Source organism: Hibiscus syriacus, unplaced genomic scaffold (assembly GCF_006381635.1).
Source record: "Hibiscus syriacus cultivar Baekdansim isolate YM2019G1 unplaced genomic scaffold, ASM638163v2 tig00111392_pilon, whole genome shotgun sequence".
Classification (NCBI taxonomy): Eukaryota; Viridiplantae; Streptophyta; class Magnoliopsida; order Malvales; family Malvaceae; genus Hibiscus; species Hibiscus syriacus.
Genome location: NW_024063078.1, coordinates 3,229,444 through 3,245,552, shown reverse-complemented (window position 1 = coordinate 3,245,552; position 16,109 = coordinate 3,229,444). Strand labels below are relative to the sequence as shown.

The following is a 16,109-nucleotide window of genomic DNA, read 5'->3' as shown; positions in this document are numbered from 1 at the left end:
AGAGTTCCAAATGGAAGCAGCAATCTTGCATTCTGCAAAAAAATGATTCCTGGATTCACTTGCTTCAGAACAGAGGATGCATTGATCATTAGTAACTAATCCAAATCTTTGCAGCCTATCATTGGTGGGTAGTCGATCCAGAATTACCATCCAAGAAATAATGTTGTGCTTAGGGATGTGAAGAGGATACCATATCAGCTTTTGCCTTGGGACTTTACTATTCTTCGAACGTACCTCTTCATAAATTTCCTTAGTGCTCGCGACTCCTGCAGTAAGTAGGGGTTGAGAAACACTTCGAAGCTTCAAAATTTTCCTAAAGCTCCAGCTAGTGTTCAAAGAGTCTTCCATGAGCCAAAAATTTTGTTGCTTTTTTATGTAACTATGAATCCATGCAACCTATAATGAGCCCTCCCCAACAAGTAAATTTTTAATAAGAATGATCATGCACACTCTGTTCCAAGACTTAATGTCCTTGAGGCCTAATCCTTCTTTAGACTTAGGCATGTAAATTTTGTCCCAGCTCACTCTTGCTCTAGCAGCAGGTATGTCAGCTCCTTTCCAGAAATATCTAGAGCAGATTTGCTCAATCTTGTTGATGATGGATTGGGGTAAAATTAGTTCCTTGCAACATTAGTTGGCAACACTAAAGAGGAAAGTTTTAACAAGTTCAAACCTGCCTGCATAGCTGAGTTTCATCCTAGGCCATTGATGAAGTCTAGATTTAATCTTGTTGATAAGAGGATGACAGTATTTAATTGTGAGTTTTCTAGTGACCAGGGGAATTCCCAGATATCGAACAGGCAGGAGACCAAGCTTGAATCCAGAAATATTAGTAATATTATCAATAGCTTGAACAGAGATGCCAACAATAAATATCTCACACTTAAGAGCATTGAGTTTAAGACCAGAGAGCTCATAGAAATAGTCAAGAACTGTAATAACTCTCATGACAGATTCAAGGTTGCCCTTGCAAAATATTAACATATCATCAGCAAAAGTTAAATGGGTTAGATCAATTTTCTTGCATTTGGGGTGTAAGTCAATTAGGGAGAAAATTTTGCATTTTTTTGGGGAAAAGTAATATATATTTTATTAGTGTATGACTATTAAACACTAAACCATTCAACAAACCTTGAAATCAACGAAAATATCTCATCCTAAACTGATTAGATTCCATCTCATTTTCAATCTTAATGACCACTTTTGAACAATTCTTATTGTTTCAGCTTAATGTTAAAGAAGAGAAGAGATGGCAAGGATCGTTTTTATTTTGTTCTCATTGGCCCTGATTCTCTCAAGGCAATTCGTGGAAGGAAAATCCAAATAAAAGAAAGAAGAGAGTAAATAAGAGGTCAAAACTGGTAATAAGGTTGAGAATAAAAAAGTTAAAGAGGATGAGACGAAAAAAAACATTTCAGAAGGGCTCCAAGATGTTGTCAATAAAGGCCTTGTGAAAGATACAAATGAAAATTTGGATGCATCATCTTCACCTCAGCAGGAGGAAGAATTTCTGATGAAAATATTCTTTGAATCCATGACAAAGATGGCAGCCGAAGGAAGGATGGATCTTAAAGTTATGAAGGAGAAGCTTTTTCCACGGTGAGGAGAAACAATAGATCTTAAGATTAAACCAGCAATCATTGAAGTTTTGAAAGATGCATTGAACGAAATAGAAAAAGTTGAAGATGCACTACAGTAGAATAGGCCTACAATGGCGTTAATAGCGGCATTTTTTTATAGTAAACGTCATTAAGTTTAAACATATCGCGGCATTTTTAACCCAAACACCAAAAAATAGTACATTAGCGACATTTTTATAAAAACATCACTAAAAGCTCATACTATAGCGGCTTTTTAGACAAATGTCGCAATAGATTAAATATATAGTGACGTTTGTATTAAAAACGACGCGATATAATTGTACATTACTGGCGTTTGTTATAAAAAATGCTGCAAAAACACATGCATTAGTGGCGCTTTTTCCTCCAAACGCCGCGAAAGGATAAATATATCTCCCTGCCCAATCACTATTTCTTTTGAACTTTTTCTTTCCTATCTTCCCTCTTCTTCCCTAAAATTCTTCTCTGGTACAATATCTTCTCCGCCACACGCCATCCTTGTTGCCGTCAATCTTATTGATGCCGTATGATGTCTCAAATCTATTTATGAAACTGCACCGGCTAAATTAGGGCGCCATGTTTTTGTAGTTGTGGAAGAGAATTTGTTCAGAGACAGCTACAGAGATCAACCTTTTTCTTGACAATTGGAAATACCTTCTTGCCGGAATAGTTTTTCAGGTTTTATTCCGTTTCAGATTTAACCCATATTCGTTTTTTCGATATGTTGCGTTTAAAAATTTTCAAAGTTAATTTCTTTCTGAAACAATTTTCGTATTTGAAATAGTAAATGGTGAGTGGCAAAGCTCCCATCTTTCTTAAAAAACAGAGATGCTTGTTTTGATTTTTTATTTTTGGCAAGTAAAATCTGGCACACTGCTACTTGTTCATACATATAATATTGCTTTACCATGATTTTTTTAATTTTTTTTTACATAAATGGATGTCATTATCGTTTGTTTAAGCTTTCATATGTTGCATTTCATTACCTCTCAATGAGTTTTGGGTGAGCTTGTTTAGTGTTTTTGTATTGTCCAAACTTCAAGTATGCTAAATTAGAACATTCATTCATAAGGTTGTTGGTCTAATATCTGGTTTTGTGTATGTAGTATATTCATGGTTTAGCTGGCCGAGGAGTTCATTATTTACATCGGCCAGGGCGAACACTTCAGGATCTTGGTTTCTTTCTTCTTCCCGTAGGAAAAGCTTTATTTTGGTTTTGTTCTTTGTTTTATCTCTAGTTCATACCAATTATTTGGTGAAATATCTTATTATATCTAGTTTTCGCGTAAATTTAGGAGCTTGGCCAAGATAAAGGCTATAACAGTGAGACATTGTTCAGCTGTGTCTTTTTATCATTTGTATTGGTAAAGTTACTCTTATGTTATTGGTGTTTCTTTTATTACTTTTGTTCAGTTCTTACATTTTGAGTACATCTGTACATGACATGCAGTTCTTTTATTCTGCTCTATTAGCATCTTTTATCTCCATTTCTAACTTGTGAATTGTTCTATTTGCAGTGGACTTTCTATCCTTTCATCTTCAAGAGAAAAAAGATCTATACAGTTCTAGTTTGATGTAGGGTGCTAGCATTCTTAATTGTAAGTACGGCCAACATATGGCCTTGTTGTAAGACTTGTTTTTTGTAGGTCATTCCTTCTGTCAAAGTATGCCTATGTATGTCATTGTGACTATTTACATCGGCCAAGGCAACAACTTTCTTTTGATTTTGTTCTTTGTTATGTAAAATTCCATCATACATATGAGTTCATTTGGGTATAAATATATATTTTCTGTTTTGAAATAATACATTATTGATACAATTTAATTCCTATCTAATTTTACTAGATGGTTTATGAATTTATTTGGGACTCTTTATCTTGACTCTAAACACATGTAGGTATTTTATACTCAGTAATGATTCACTAAATCCTCTGCATTATGAGTTCATTTTGGCAAATAGATGTTACCTAACCTTGTTCCAAGTTGCATATCAGAAAATAAGATTGTTTCATGTACTAACTTTGCAAATTAAAATAATTTGCTACGATATAGATATGCTACTTTGATAAAAAAATATAATTGTTTGCTGCTAATGTCAAACTTTTGCTGCTCTGTGCATGAACTTAATTGGAGAGACTAGTCATGGGAGTTTCATCTAGATTTTTCCTCTTGTTGATTTTTTGTAAGCCAAGCTAGCTGCTGTTTATGAGGCCTGGAAAGATAGGGAAGCTGTTGTTTTGACTCTTGGTGCAGTTGGTGAAGGTTGCATCAGTGGTCTCTACCCTCATTTGTCTGAGGTAATTCTTGTTGTTCTGTACTGATGCATGAATAATAGTGCATATATAACATTTATTTGTTTTAGTTAAAATCAATTTATGATCCTTAATTTATCATTGTTTCTTTTTTCATTGCTTTTTCATTATTTTGTTTTCATGCTTTTGAATGAATAGAAAAACTTATTTCTCCAACTCCAAGGTAACAATCTTTGAATCTTTTCGCCGCTTTTGGTTTGTGTTTACTAATGTTAACACATCAAAAGACATACAGTAAGTAACTCGATCACCCATATTTATGGACAGAGTAAGAGAAATTGATTGTGGATTAAACTTTAGAAAATTTTATCCATAATCCCTAAGCAAAATCATCGGAATGTCCACGTGGTGTATTTGCTCTGACGACATATCAAATTATCGTTGGGAGGCTTTCGGTCCGTTCTTACCGTCGAAACACGATGATGACTCGAAAGAAACTCCTATTGATTCATACCTTTCCATGGCTGATCTCCTACTTCAAGGTAATAATCTCTGAATCTTTTCGTTGATATATTTTTATTTTGTACTCTCAAATTTCATAGATCGTACGCAGGATGTTCGAAGCTTATTGAGAAAGATGATAGAGGAGTGGATAAATACCCGGTATTTAGAACCGGATTAGGGAAATCTGTGGCATTGAAAGAATCTTCAATTGCAAAAGCATTATCTATCCTCAATGAAGGCGACACTGCCTCTACTTTTACTCCAAGTAAACACTTCTCTCTTTTACTTTAATTTTTTTGTTTAATGTTTGATTCAGTTCCCATGCCACCTTCAATCAAGTTTCATACTGTAGGTGGAAGGTCGTTATCTATTTCAAGTGAAGCATTGAAGCGCGCAAGGATTCTTCTTGGTGAACCAGAGCTAGGGGATTTATTTGGTGAAATGGATGAAGAGTTTCTCCATATACAGTTTACACGGAGGAAAAACTTAACAATGCTTCATCAAACAAGGAAACCTGTTTTTGTACTTCCTTTCCCCATGAAAGAGCAATGAAGACTAAATTCTATTGAACAATATTTTTTTAATTGAAAGTGAAAGAACCTATACTAAATTCTAGAGAAAGGTAATTAGCGACGTTTGTATCCAAAAAGCGCCGCTATGGATCTAATAATTTACGACGTTTGTTCAAAAAGCGCCTCTATAGATTTGACATTTTGCTACGTTTGTTTCAAAAACACCGTTATATATCTCAACCTTTTGCGGCGTTTGTTCCAAAAATGTCGCTATCGATCTCAACCTTTTGTAGCGTTAGTTCTAAAAATGCTGCTATAGATTTGAACTTTTGCGGCATTTGGTCCAAAAACGCCGCTATAGATCTTGACCTTTTGCCGCGTTTGTTCCAAAAACTACGCTATAGATCTTGAGAGGGTCTAGTGGGATAGGGTACTAGATCTCTTAAGCAAGGTTAGAGGTTTGAATCCTAGTATTTGTGAGTCAAGCAAATTGGGTTGAGAAAGTCGTCTTTGCCTCTGCAGTACATGATCTAGATTAGTCGATTAACATATCATATATAAATAGTTATACTAGAAAAAAATACTAAGGCGGGATACAACAACTAGAATACATCATATTTAAGCGTTAGATCTTGGACGTGATTGGCACTGATGCGAGGCAAAAACAGCTAGAGTTGTACTCGACTCCGCTGCAAATGGCAATTCATGCCGTTAGCGCCGAATGTTTCGATGTGGTTGCTTTCCTTGGTTTGTTTTTTCTATTTAAATGGAGGAAATAACCTGAAATGTCAAAAATGACAGTTGTATGTATGAATATGCATCTTGCACCCACATTCATAGTTAATGACCAGTTAATGAACTATCTAAAAATATTTTTAAGAGTTGACACACATATATTAATAATATAATTTTTTTATGTAGGGTAGACACAATCAATAAAATAAATAATTATTCGAAGAAAATTTGGTTCTCACTCTGACACAAACATGGATCTGCCACTGTTCATAGCTATAAATTATATGACATGCAGGTGGAAGTAGAAAAGCGAACTTTTACACATGAGAGACCGGTTCCAACGACAATACATGTTAGAATGAATAAGAAAAGAAAATGAAACCATTCACTTGATCGATAACATTTTGACCCAAATAATCATTGATTTGATTAAAATTAATGATATAGCATTTTTTTTACCATAATGAAAATTTTAGCTTCCAACGTTAATTTCTTTCGTCATTTTAATCTCTTTTGTTATTTTAATCCTATTATAGGGTGAGTCTCAATCTTGTTTCGTGTTCTACTATCTCAATGGCCGAATGGTTGGCTGTCGACGGGGATTCAAGGTTGAATTATTCAAGGTGTGATGGTGAACATCGCGAATGCTCGGTGTAGCTGGTTTGATGTGGGATGGTCTGTTTTGGTGTTTTGTTGTTTTCGGGTCTTTGTCCGCTTTACTTTAACACTACAACAAAACAAGTCTTTCGTGGTGTTTTTTCAGGCATACAACGGCATTTTTAAGTGCTGCTAAAAGCTCTCTTGTCACTAGTAAGAGCGCTGGTAAATCAAACGCCACAACAGGTCGCGACGTTTGTGAGCATAATATGCCACAACAAATAGAGATCTTTAGCGGCGTTTGTTCACCAAAACGCCGCTAATAGTCATGATATATAGTAACATTTTTTCACCCAAACGCCGTTAATAGACACGATATATGGTGGTGTTTTTCACCCAAACCTCGTTAATAGTCATGATATATGGTAGCGTTTTTCACCCAAACGCTGCTATATGTTATGATATTTAGTGGCATTTTTTACTACAAACGCCGATATTGAGTACGTATATAGTGGCCTGTTTCGTCACCAACACCACAAATGTCTACTCCATTAGTGGCGTTTTATTCGCAAATCGCCGTAAATCATCATGACTTGTAATGGCGTTTGTATTCACAAAACGCCACTAAGGTTAACTAATTTGAAGAATATTATTTTTTTATTCTGTACTACTCAGTTTTAACATCATGTACCATTATCCAATCACAACAAACTTCAATTTTAATTATGACAATAATTAAGTTGAAATACTTAACAAAAATAAAAATAAAAAATCCAATAACAATAAACATTAAATTAGGGATCAGACAAGAGACAAATGGGGATATATAAATTCTATGGCGACGATTGTTAAATAAATGTTACTCATGTGGCATTTGTTTGTCAAATGCCACTAATATATGAGGATATAGCGGCATTTGTTTGACAAACGCCACTAATCTACGTGCCTATAGTAGCGTTTGTTAGTCAAATGTCACCAATGTACGTGTCTATAGCGGCGTTTGTAAGACAAACACCACTAATATATGAGGATATAGAGGCATTTCTTACAAAAATGCCACTAATGTATGTATCTATAGTGGCGTATTCACGTAAACATCACTAATTTTTCCATTTTGTGGCGTTTTGTATGTAAACGATGCGAGATGTACAAGTTTAACGGTGTTTTTTTAGTAAATGCAGCTAAATACCAATCTTATTGTAGTGTTTCGTTTTATTCTTATATGTATGCTTTTGTTTGCTTTTTCTTGTCTTGTACTCGGTGGAATGTACTCTTTTCCCCATTTTGGTTTAGGGGGTTTTAACGAGGCATACTTCCAAATGAAGTCTTTATAATAAATATTTTTATTGCTGATAATAAAAAAACATCAATGAAAACAAAGAAAATATACCTCTAAACCTTGTATTTATCTTCTGTCCTAATTTATCTAAAAAAAAATACATATTTACATTTGATAATTGACTCGGTACACGGATGTGTTATCTCTAGTTTGCTTTCATGCTCCGAATTCTCTCAAACTTCTAGCTCTGACATTATATCTTCTTATATATTCTAGAAATGGAAGATGTGAATGTCTAAAATAATTATAATGTGTATAACCATTATTTTGAAAACACGCACAATCATGAACTAAATAAAGAGAAATAAACTAAAATTAGCAATTAGGGAGAAAAAATTACATTTTTTTTGGAAAAATCATATATATTTTATTAGTGTATGGCTATTAAACACTAAACCATTCAACAAACCTTGAAATCACCGAAAATATCTCATCCTAAACTCATTAAATTCCATCTCATTTTCAATCTTAATGATCACTTCTGAACAATTCTTATTGTTTTAGCTTAACGTTAAAGAAGAGAAGAGATGACAAGGATCGTTTTTATTTTGTTCTCATTGGCCCTGATTCTCTCAATGCAATTAGTGGAAGGAAAATCCGAAGAAAAGAAAGAAGACAGTAAAGAAGAGGTCCAAACTGGTAATAAGGCTGAGAATAAAAAAGTGATAGAGGATGAGGCAAAAAAAGACATTTCAGAAGGACTCCAAGATGCTGTCAATAAAGGCCTTGTGAAAGATACAATTGAAAATTTGGATGCATCATCTTCACCTCAACAGGAGGAAGAATTTCTGATGAAAATATTCTTTGAATCCATGACAAAGATGGCAACCGAAGGAAGGATGGATCCTAAAGTTATGAAGCAGAAGCTTTTTCCAGGGGGAGGTGAAACAATAGATCCTAAGATTAAACCAGCAATCATTGAAGCTTTGAAAGATGCATTGAACGAAATAGAAAAAGTTGAAGATGGTACAACAGATTCCCCAAAACCTGCATTGTAATTGCTTTGTAAATGCACGTGCAATTTCTATGTATGCATGCATGCATCTAAATGTTATGAAATTTTCTCAAAATAAAAATAAAATTATCTGTTCACCTAAAAATAAAACATTTTTTCGCTATGTTAATTTGATTAATTCATTACTCAAAATAACTTAAGCCCCAACCGTGAGCCTCATTAAATCCCCTCCAAGCCTAGTCGGAGGAAAAGAGTACACCACGATCAGGGAAAGAGCCAGTACAAGAGAAAACAACAATACAACCACTAGATAAAGGAACAGAACAGCAGGTGCAGAACAAATACAAAACGAAACTATAACCCCTTCACTATTCCTGTAAGAACAGCATTGAACAAAAAAAGCAACAAATAACTCTTCCAATATTGATCTAAGTCATGAATAAATCAATTAGTATGTGTAATTGGGTTTATTTGCCCAAATTAAACTTAATTAGATGAAAATTTGATCTAGTTTAGTCTGAAAATGAGACATTTTATTAGAATGAAAGAGGAGGATAAAGTGGGTAATTAGTTCATTCCCTCATTCTCTATCTCTTTTCCATTTCCTCCTCTCATCTTTCTCTCAAAAACTTAGAGCGTGGCCATTAATAGAGTAACCATTCTAACGTTTTTCATTTATATGAGATTGTTGAAGGTAAGAATCATTCTTTCTACTATAAGAATTCTAAGAAATGCTAACATTTGTAATGTTAGGCACATGGATTGATCGAGAAATATTTTACATACCTAAATGGGAAAAAAGTATAGTTCAGACACTTATTTTTGTATTAAGACAAATAATAAATCAACTCTAGAACCACCAACCATAATCAAATGCCTTAAAATACTTTAAATTTGAATCGTGTTCCTTTAAAATTGAAGTTTTATTAAAACGACTTAATATTAAAATAAAATATAGTCGGAAAAGGTTCCACTTGATGGGTCGGATTCGGGTTTCGAAATTTGGGGCGTTACAATTTTGGCCACTCCCAACGCCTTTTCTATTTTATCTCATTTTGACATCGATTTCCTTCGCTGTGTCACCGTCGGAGTCATTCGACTCTTCTTGTTGTTTCCGTTCGTCTGGTGCCTTTGATTCCTCTGTCACCGTTAGTGTTTGGGAGGAAGCATTATTTTTGGTTTTGCGAAAAACTTCATTTCTATCGTTCACCGCCACAAACCAACCTCGGTAAGAGACTCCCCACGTCTTGAAAAATAAAAGTGAAAATTTTGGTGAAATTTTGATCACTGGATGACATTCCATGCGCCACACGCATTGTCGTAGCGCGTGTGGGTGTTATTCAAGAAAATCACTAGTCTAAGATGGTTTAATGGGTTGAGTCGATCTGACCGAACCATGACTGAATCGATCTGATCGAACCAGACCTGAACTATTGATCGAGTCGAACTTGACACGAACTTATTTGACCTAACCCGTTAATTATTGACCGTTGACTTTGATCGTTGATTTTTTGGTTGATCGTTGACTTTTTCTGCTGACTCTTACATGTATGTTTTTTAATGTTCTGAGTCCATTTCGCAATCTGTTTTGCCAAATTCTTACCCTAAAGTCTTGTTTTGCATCTTTCATTACTTTATATTATAATTATATTAAGTAAACTCTAGAATTTAAGGATTTACTCTTTGATGTTATAGCTTCAATATGTAAATATGTTTTATATATATGTTTCTATAAACTTTATGATTGAATTTATTTATAATTACATATAATGATCAAGAACAAAAAAAAATTCAAGTAGTGATCACCTTGTGGACATGGGCGGAACTTCACGGGGTCAAGAGAAGCCCTGGGCCTCCGTCAATTTTTTTAAGTATTAATTAATATTGAAATATATATATATATTTAAAAATAAATAAAAAAAAATTTACTCGGTCACTTCAATTAAAAAATTGTATCTATGAAAATAAAAAATATTTTAACCCTGCCTTAATAAATTTCTGGTTCCGCCCTTACTTATGGACCAAAGTGACACACTAGATTCATCTTGTACCAGAACAGGGGTCAAGAGAAGCCTTGACCTCCGTCAAATTTTTAAGTATTAATTAATTTTGAAATATATATATATATTTAAAAAAAAATTAAAATTTAATCGGTCACCTCAATTAAAAAATTGTATTTATGAAAATAAAAAATATTTTAACCCCGCCTTAATAAATTTCTGGTTCCGCCCCTACTTATGGACCAAAGTGACACACTAGATTCATCTTCTACCAGAACAGATTTAGGGTGTCACAGTACCCATATTTTAAACAAAAGGTGGTTCTACCGTTAAGCTCTAAAGTATTTCAAAAGTTCTAATTCGACATTATATTTTCTTATATACTCTAGAAATGCAAGTGACACAATACTTATTTTATTATTGGAGTTCATAATTTTCATTTTCGATAAATAAAATATTAATACTTTACTAATTTTAAAAAGTTGTTAAAAGTTTTAGTAAAACTAATTAATTTTATTTTTAAAAAGTGTCAATGTCTCAAATAAATATAATGTTTATAAAAATTATATTGAAAACAAGTACAATCATCAAGTAAAACAAAGCGAAGTAAACAAAAATATCAATTACGGAGAAAATATTGCAAATTTTGAAAGATTATTAGAAAAAGTCATCGCTATCTTATTCGTGTGTGGCACTTAAGCACTAGAGCAATCAACAAACCTTAAAATCGCCACAAATATCTCGTCTTAAACTCTTTAAATTTCATCTTTAATTATCACATTTGAATAAGAATTACTGTTTTTGCTTAGCATTAACGAAAAGAAGAGATGGCAAGGATCTTTTTCGTTTTGTTCTCATTGGCCCTGATTCTCTCAATGCAATTCGTGGAAGGAAAATCCGAAGAAAAGAAAGAAGACAGTAAAGAAGAGGTCCAAACAGGTAATAAGGCTGAGAATAAAAAAGTGATGGAGGATGAGGCGAAAAAAGACATTTCAGAAGGGATCCAAGATGCCGTCAATAAAGGTATTGTGAAAGATACAAATGAAAATTTGGGTGCATCAGCTTCACCTCAACAGGAGGAAGAATTTCTAATGAAAATATTCTTTGAAGCCATGACAAAGATGGCAACCGAAGGAAGGATGGATCCTAAAGTTATGAAGGAGAAGCTTTTTCCGGTGGGAGGAGAAACAATGGATCCGAAGATTAAACTAGCAATCATTGAAGCTTTGAAAGATGCAGTGACTGAAATAGAAACTGTGAAAGGTGGTTCCCCAAAAAAGGCATTGTTATAGCTTTGTCGAGGCACATGCAATATCTATGTATGTTATGCATGTATGCTTTCATCTAAGTGTTATGGAATTTTTTCAAAACAAAAATAAAATTGTCTGTTGACCTAGAAATTCAATCTTCTCTAGATAACTCTTCCAATACTGTCTTATGATAGTTTCTATAAAGATATCTTTTAAGGAAGATACTAATAGTTAAAAAAATAATTAAATTTGATTGTATATTACTTGATTCTTGAGATCATTAAAGTTTTACAATTCCACTAATCATCTCCCAACCTTACTCCTGTCACACCAAACATATTAAAATTGTAATTATAAAATTGTAATAGAATTTGTGATGAAAATATTCTTTGAATCCATGACTAAGATGGCAGCCAAAGGAAGGATGGATCCTAGAGTTATGAAGGAGAAGCTTTTTCCAGGGGGAGGAAAAACCTTAGACCCTAAGATTAAACCAGCAATCATTGGAGCTTTGAAAGATGCATTGACCGAAATAGAAAATGTGGAAGATGGTACTGCAGATTCTCCAAAAACCTAGCCTCCATGAATGTTTAAGCACATCGTGGATATCCCAAACCTCTGACATAAGGGCCGAACACCTTCCCAGACTACGTGTGAATCCATAAATCCATCGTCCTTGTTCATCTCTAATCACGCCACCACATGCCGCTGCCTCATCCATAATTCGCACAGCGCCATCCGCATTCGCTTTGGTCCATCCTGATGGAGGTCGCTGCCAATTATTCTTCTCTATGATCTGCTGCTTGTTGATTTTATTACCTTCTATATGCAACTTTTCTTTATCAATGATAGACCAGAGTGAGTGCACCAATCAACAACTTTTGATCTTTCGGGTAGCTTAGTAGGATGGCAAACTTCACAAAGAGGACCCTTCTTGTCGACCCAAGTATCATACCAAAACACAAACCAACTTAGCTCAGTGTTTAAAAGAATCATTGCTCTTCTTAGAGGTCATGGGTTCGAACACCAACGACTGCCAAGGGTGATTGAGCATTCTCATTGTCAAATGATTGAGTGTATTTAGAATAAATATTATTATATATATACATGTATCATACTGATACAGTTTGATGCCCAAAATAAGTGTTTAACAAATCATAAAAAAATTCAAAAAATAAAATCATAATTCTAAAATTATTTTCAACCTTTCCCCAAAGTTTAACCAGTCCTAAGCCAAAATTAAAGATGACTATATAACAAAACAAAAGAGAATATACATCTAAATCTTGTATTTATCTTCTATCCTAATTTATCTCAACAAAATTAATACATATTTACATTTGATACAATACAAGCATGTGTTATCTCTACTTCTCTTTCATGCATGAAACTAGCAATAAATAAAGTGCGCCCATGTTTTAAACAAGAGAAAATAACTTCAGTGACCGAAAATGCCTTATAATGTACTATTTTAACTAACTTTTTTTGGATTTGTGAAAATGACCAACAAATTCGCAACGCAAACTCCAATTTCGCAACTCAGTTTTGAAATTCGTAATTCAAATTTCTTTTCCGCAACGCGATTTTCCAAATTCGCAACACAGAAGTCAAATTCGCAAAGCGCGTTTATTTTCGCAACGCGAATTTTATTTTTGAATTCTAAACACAATATTAATTTCGCAACACAAATGTAAACAGTATAATCGTAACTCATAACCCTAAAACCCTAAATCACAACTAAGTCCCATCTCCATCTCTCACTCTCTACGGCGACATCTGTCCCCATCTCCGGTGAAATCCGTCCCCATCTCCGGCGAAATCCATCTATCTCCATCTCTCAGAGCCACCCTCACAACCATTCACGGCCACAAATGGAAAATCAACCACCGAGGGTTAGTTTTTTTAATTATTTTTATTTTGAATTTTTTGTATTATTATTAGATTTTTCATTTTTAAATTGATGATAAATTTACTGGTATATTGATATAGATTAACCATTTCACTTATATTGCTTAGTAAATTCATTCGGTTGCTGCCAATACTGCTAAACTTTTTAGTCTTTAACCCTGTGAAGTTAGTATTTGTCTTTTGGTTAAAGTAATTCAATTCATTCAAGTTTCAATTTGCAGAAGAATAATTTTTGAAACTTAAATTCGTAACACGAAAATAAAATTCGCGTTGCGATTTTCATTTTCGCGTTGCGAATTTCATTTTCGTGTTGTGAATTTAAGTTTCAAAAACTACTCTTCTTCTGCAAATTGAAACTTGAATGAATTGCATTACTTCAACCAAAAAACAAAGACAAATATTAACTTCACAGTGTTGCGAATTTAAGTTTCAAGAATAAACTACTACTTTTTATGTTGTCCTTGAACCTGCACTAAACCTATATGTTGTCCTTTTAAATGTTTATATAAGTGCTTACTTCTGGAATGTTATCTGATGCATTTTGTGAACTATGATAGAATAATAACTTGGGTGAATACCGTGAACATATTTGGCTGTATTTTCCCTGTTTAATATCATGTCTGTTTATAGTGTATAATTTGTAGTTTTTGGTATATCTAACTTGGTATGTTTATTGTTTTTGTTAGGAATTTTTTCGGCTTCATTGACTTTAAGGAATAAATTAAGCCTAGCCACTACAATTGCGTCGACACTTACACCTGTACAAAGAAAATTGTTTGAGAATACTTGTTTCGGGCCATGGCTGAAAGTACAACATCCAGGTGGAGATGCTATGTTGACCCATTTGTTTCTTCAGACCATGACTAACGATATACCCGAGCGGATGCAACGTGGTGATGAAGAGATATGGTTTCATTTTCCACTGGCGTATACTTGTTTTGGGCGGGAGGAGTTTTGCTTAATTACTGGTCTATGTTTCGGATGACACAATGAAGTCGGTGCATCAATAAAATAATAAACCATAGATTTCAATTTACCATATTCAAAACAGATAAAACAATTAAGTAGTACATAGGGAACACACCTCGATAATAGGGTCAGACAGTAGATCTGTTGAGCACCAGCCTCGTCAGGCTATGCCATAGTTTTCGAATCTAATTCATAATAACACTAAGTTACTAGCGGGGTAACATAATTAATTTATGAAATCGTAAGGTTTACGGGTCATACGAGTGAATACTGGCTCATGCAGTCTAGCGGATTGAGAGGAGTTGGGTTGAGCTATCGAGCGATCAAGAGAGTCTCTTGTAGCTTCAAATAACAATAACTAATCAGCCTCAAGTCTTAATTTAATCATTCAAAGATAAAACTCTTAAGTACATATGTATGTTCGGGTTTAACTGTCAATTTAGAAGCTTTTGGGTTTGAATTTGGAAAAACGGACTTCGGAATTGGACTCGGGACGTCGAAAAACATAAAATATGACTTTTCGAAAATTTTGACTTTGTGGTCAACGATCAACGGGCGGTCAACGGTCAACGTTAGACCGGGTCACTTCGGGTCGGACATGCGGGTCAGATCAATGGGTCGAGTCGGACACGGGTTGGGTTGGATCATCGTGTCGGGTCGGACAACCCATTACAAAAGCTGTCCACACTCAACGAACTTTCCCCACACGCAGGGGCGACGCGAGGGGGAGCGTGCGACGTCCTAAGAGGTCCTAAAAATTCTACAAAAAATTCTAAAGTTATTTTAAGGGATTTTGAGATACTTACCAAGCTCGGTTCACAACTTTAAACGGTGGAGAGCTCGATTTTAAAATGTCAAAAACTTTATCTTTCTCATCCCCTCACACGCCAGCGACAACAGAGACAAGAAGGACACCGGTGGACTCGGAACGATGAAAAGAACACGATGGTGTGGGAGGTGTCGAAAACGGAGCAACGATCGACGATAGATCAACGATTTTCACGACGATGGGGTTTAAAAACTTCGAAACTTTGTGTCGAAATTTACGGTGTTAAGCGGTATTTCACGACGATAGGTTTGAGGGGGTTTGTTTGCCGGTCGACGACGAATGAAACGGGAGTGGTGGCGCGAGCTGGAACGATCGGACGACGACGAATTTGACCATGGAAGAAAGGTCGACAGCGGAGGGATTTTGGGATTTTAATCCCAAGTTTTAAGGTTAACATATATATATGCCTGAAAAATAAACAACAACAATGTTTAGCATAGTGGTAGGGACATGAGTAATCATACCAGGTTCTAGGGGTTTAAAACCCCACGGCAACACTCATTTGGGTTCAAGTCCTTGAATTTTCTATAACTTTCTAAAACAACCTACAAGTTCCAAAAACTTTCAATTTGACCTCAAATTTCACCCAATTGATTAAATTTTCAATTTTTTCCTGGTTCTGACATGGATGCTAAAGTTA

At 34.6% G+C, this 16,109-nt stretch overlaps 1 long non-coding RNA gene across 1 annotated transcript in view; it reads left to right on the top strand.

Annotated features, from left to right (window-relative positions):
- The first annotated feature begins 2,198 nt into the window (after positions 1 to 2,198).
- LOC120160254 overlaps positions 2,199 to 16,109 on the top strand; it is a 40,731-nt gene continuing 26,820 nt past the window's right edge. Inside the window, exons 1-2 of the long non-coding RNA XR_005519421.1 lie at positions 2,199 to 2,297; positions 2,726 to 2,812. This is a non-coding gene — a long non-coding RNA (uncharacterized LOC120160254). The remainder of the gene's footprint in view (positions 2,298 to 2,725; positions 2,813 to 16,109) is intronic.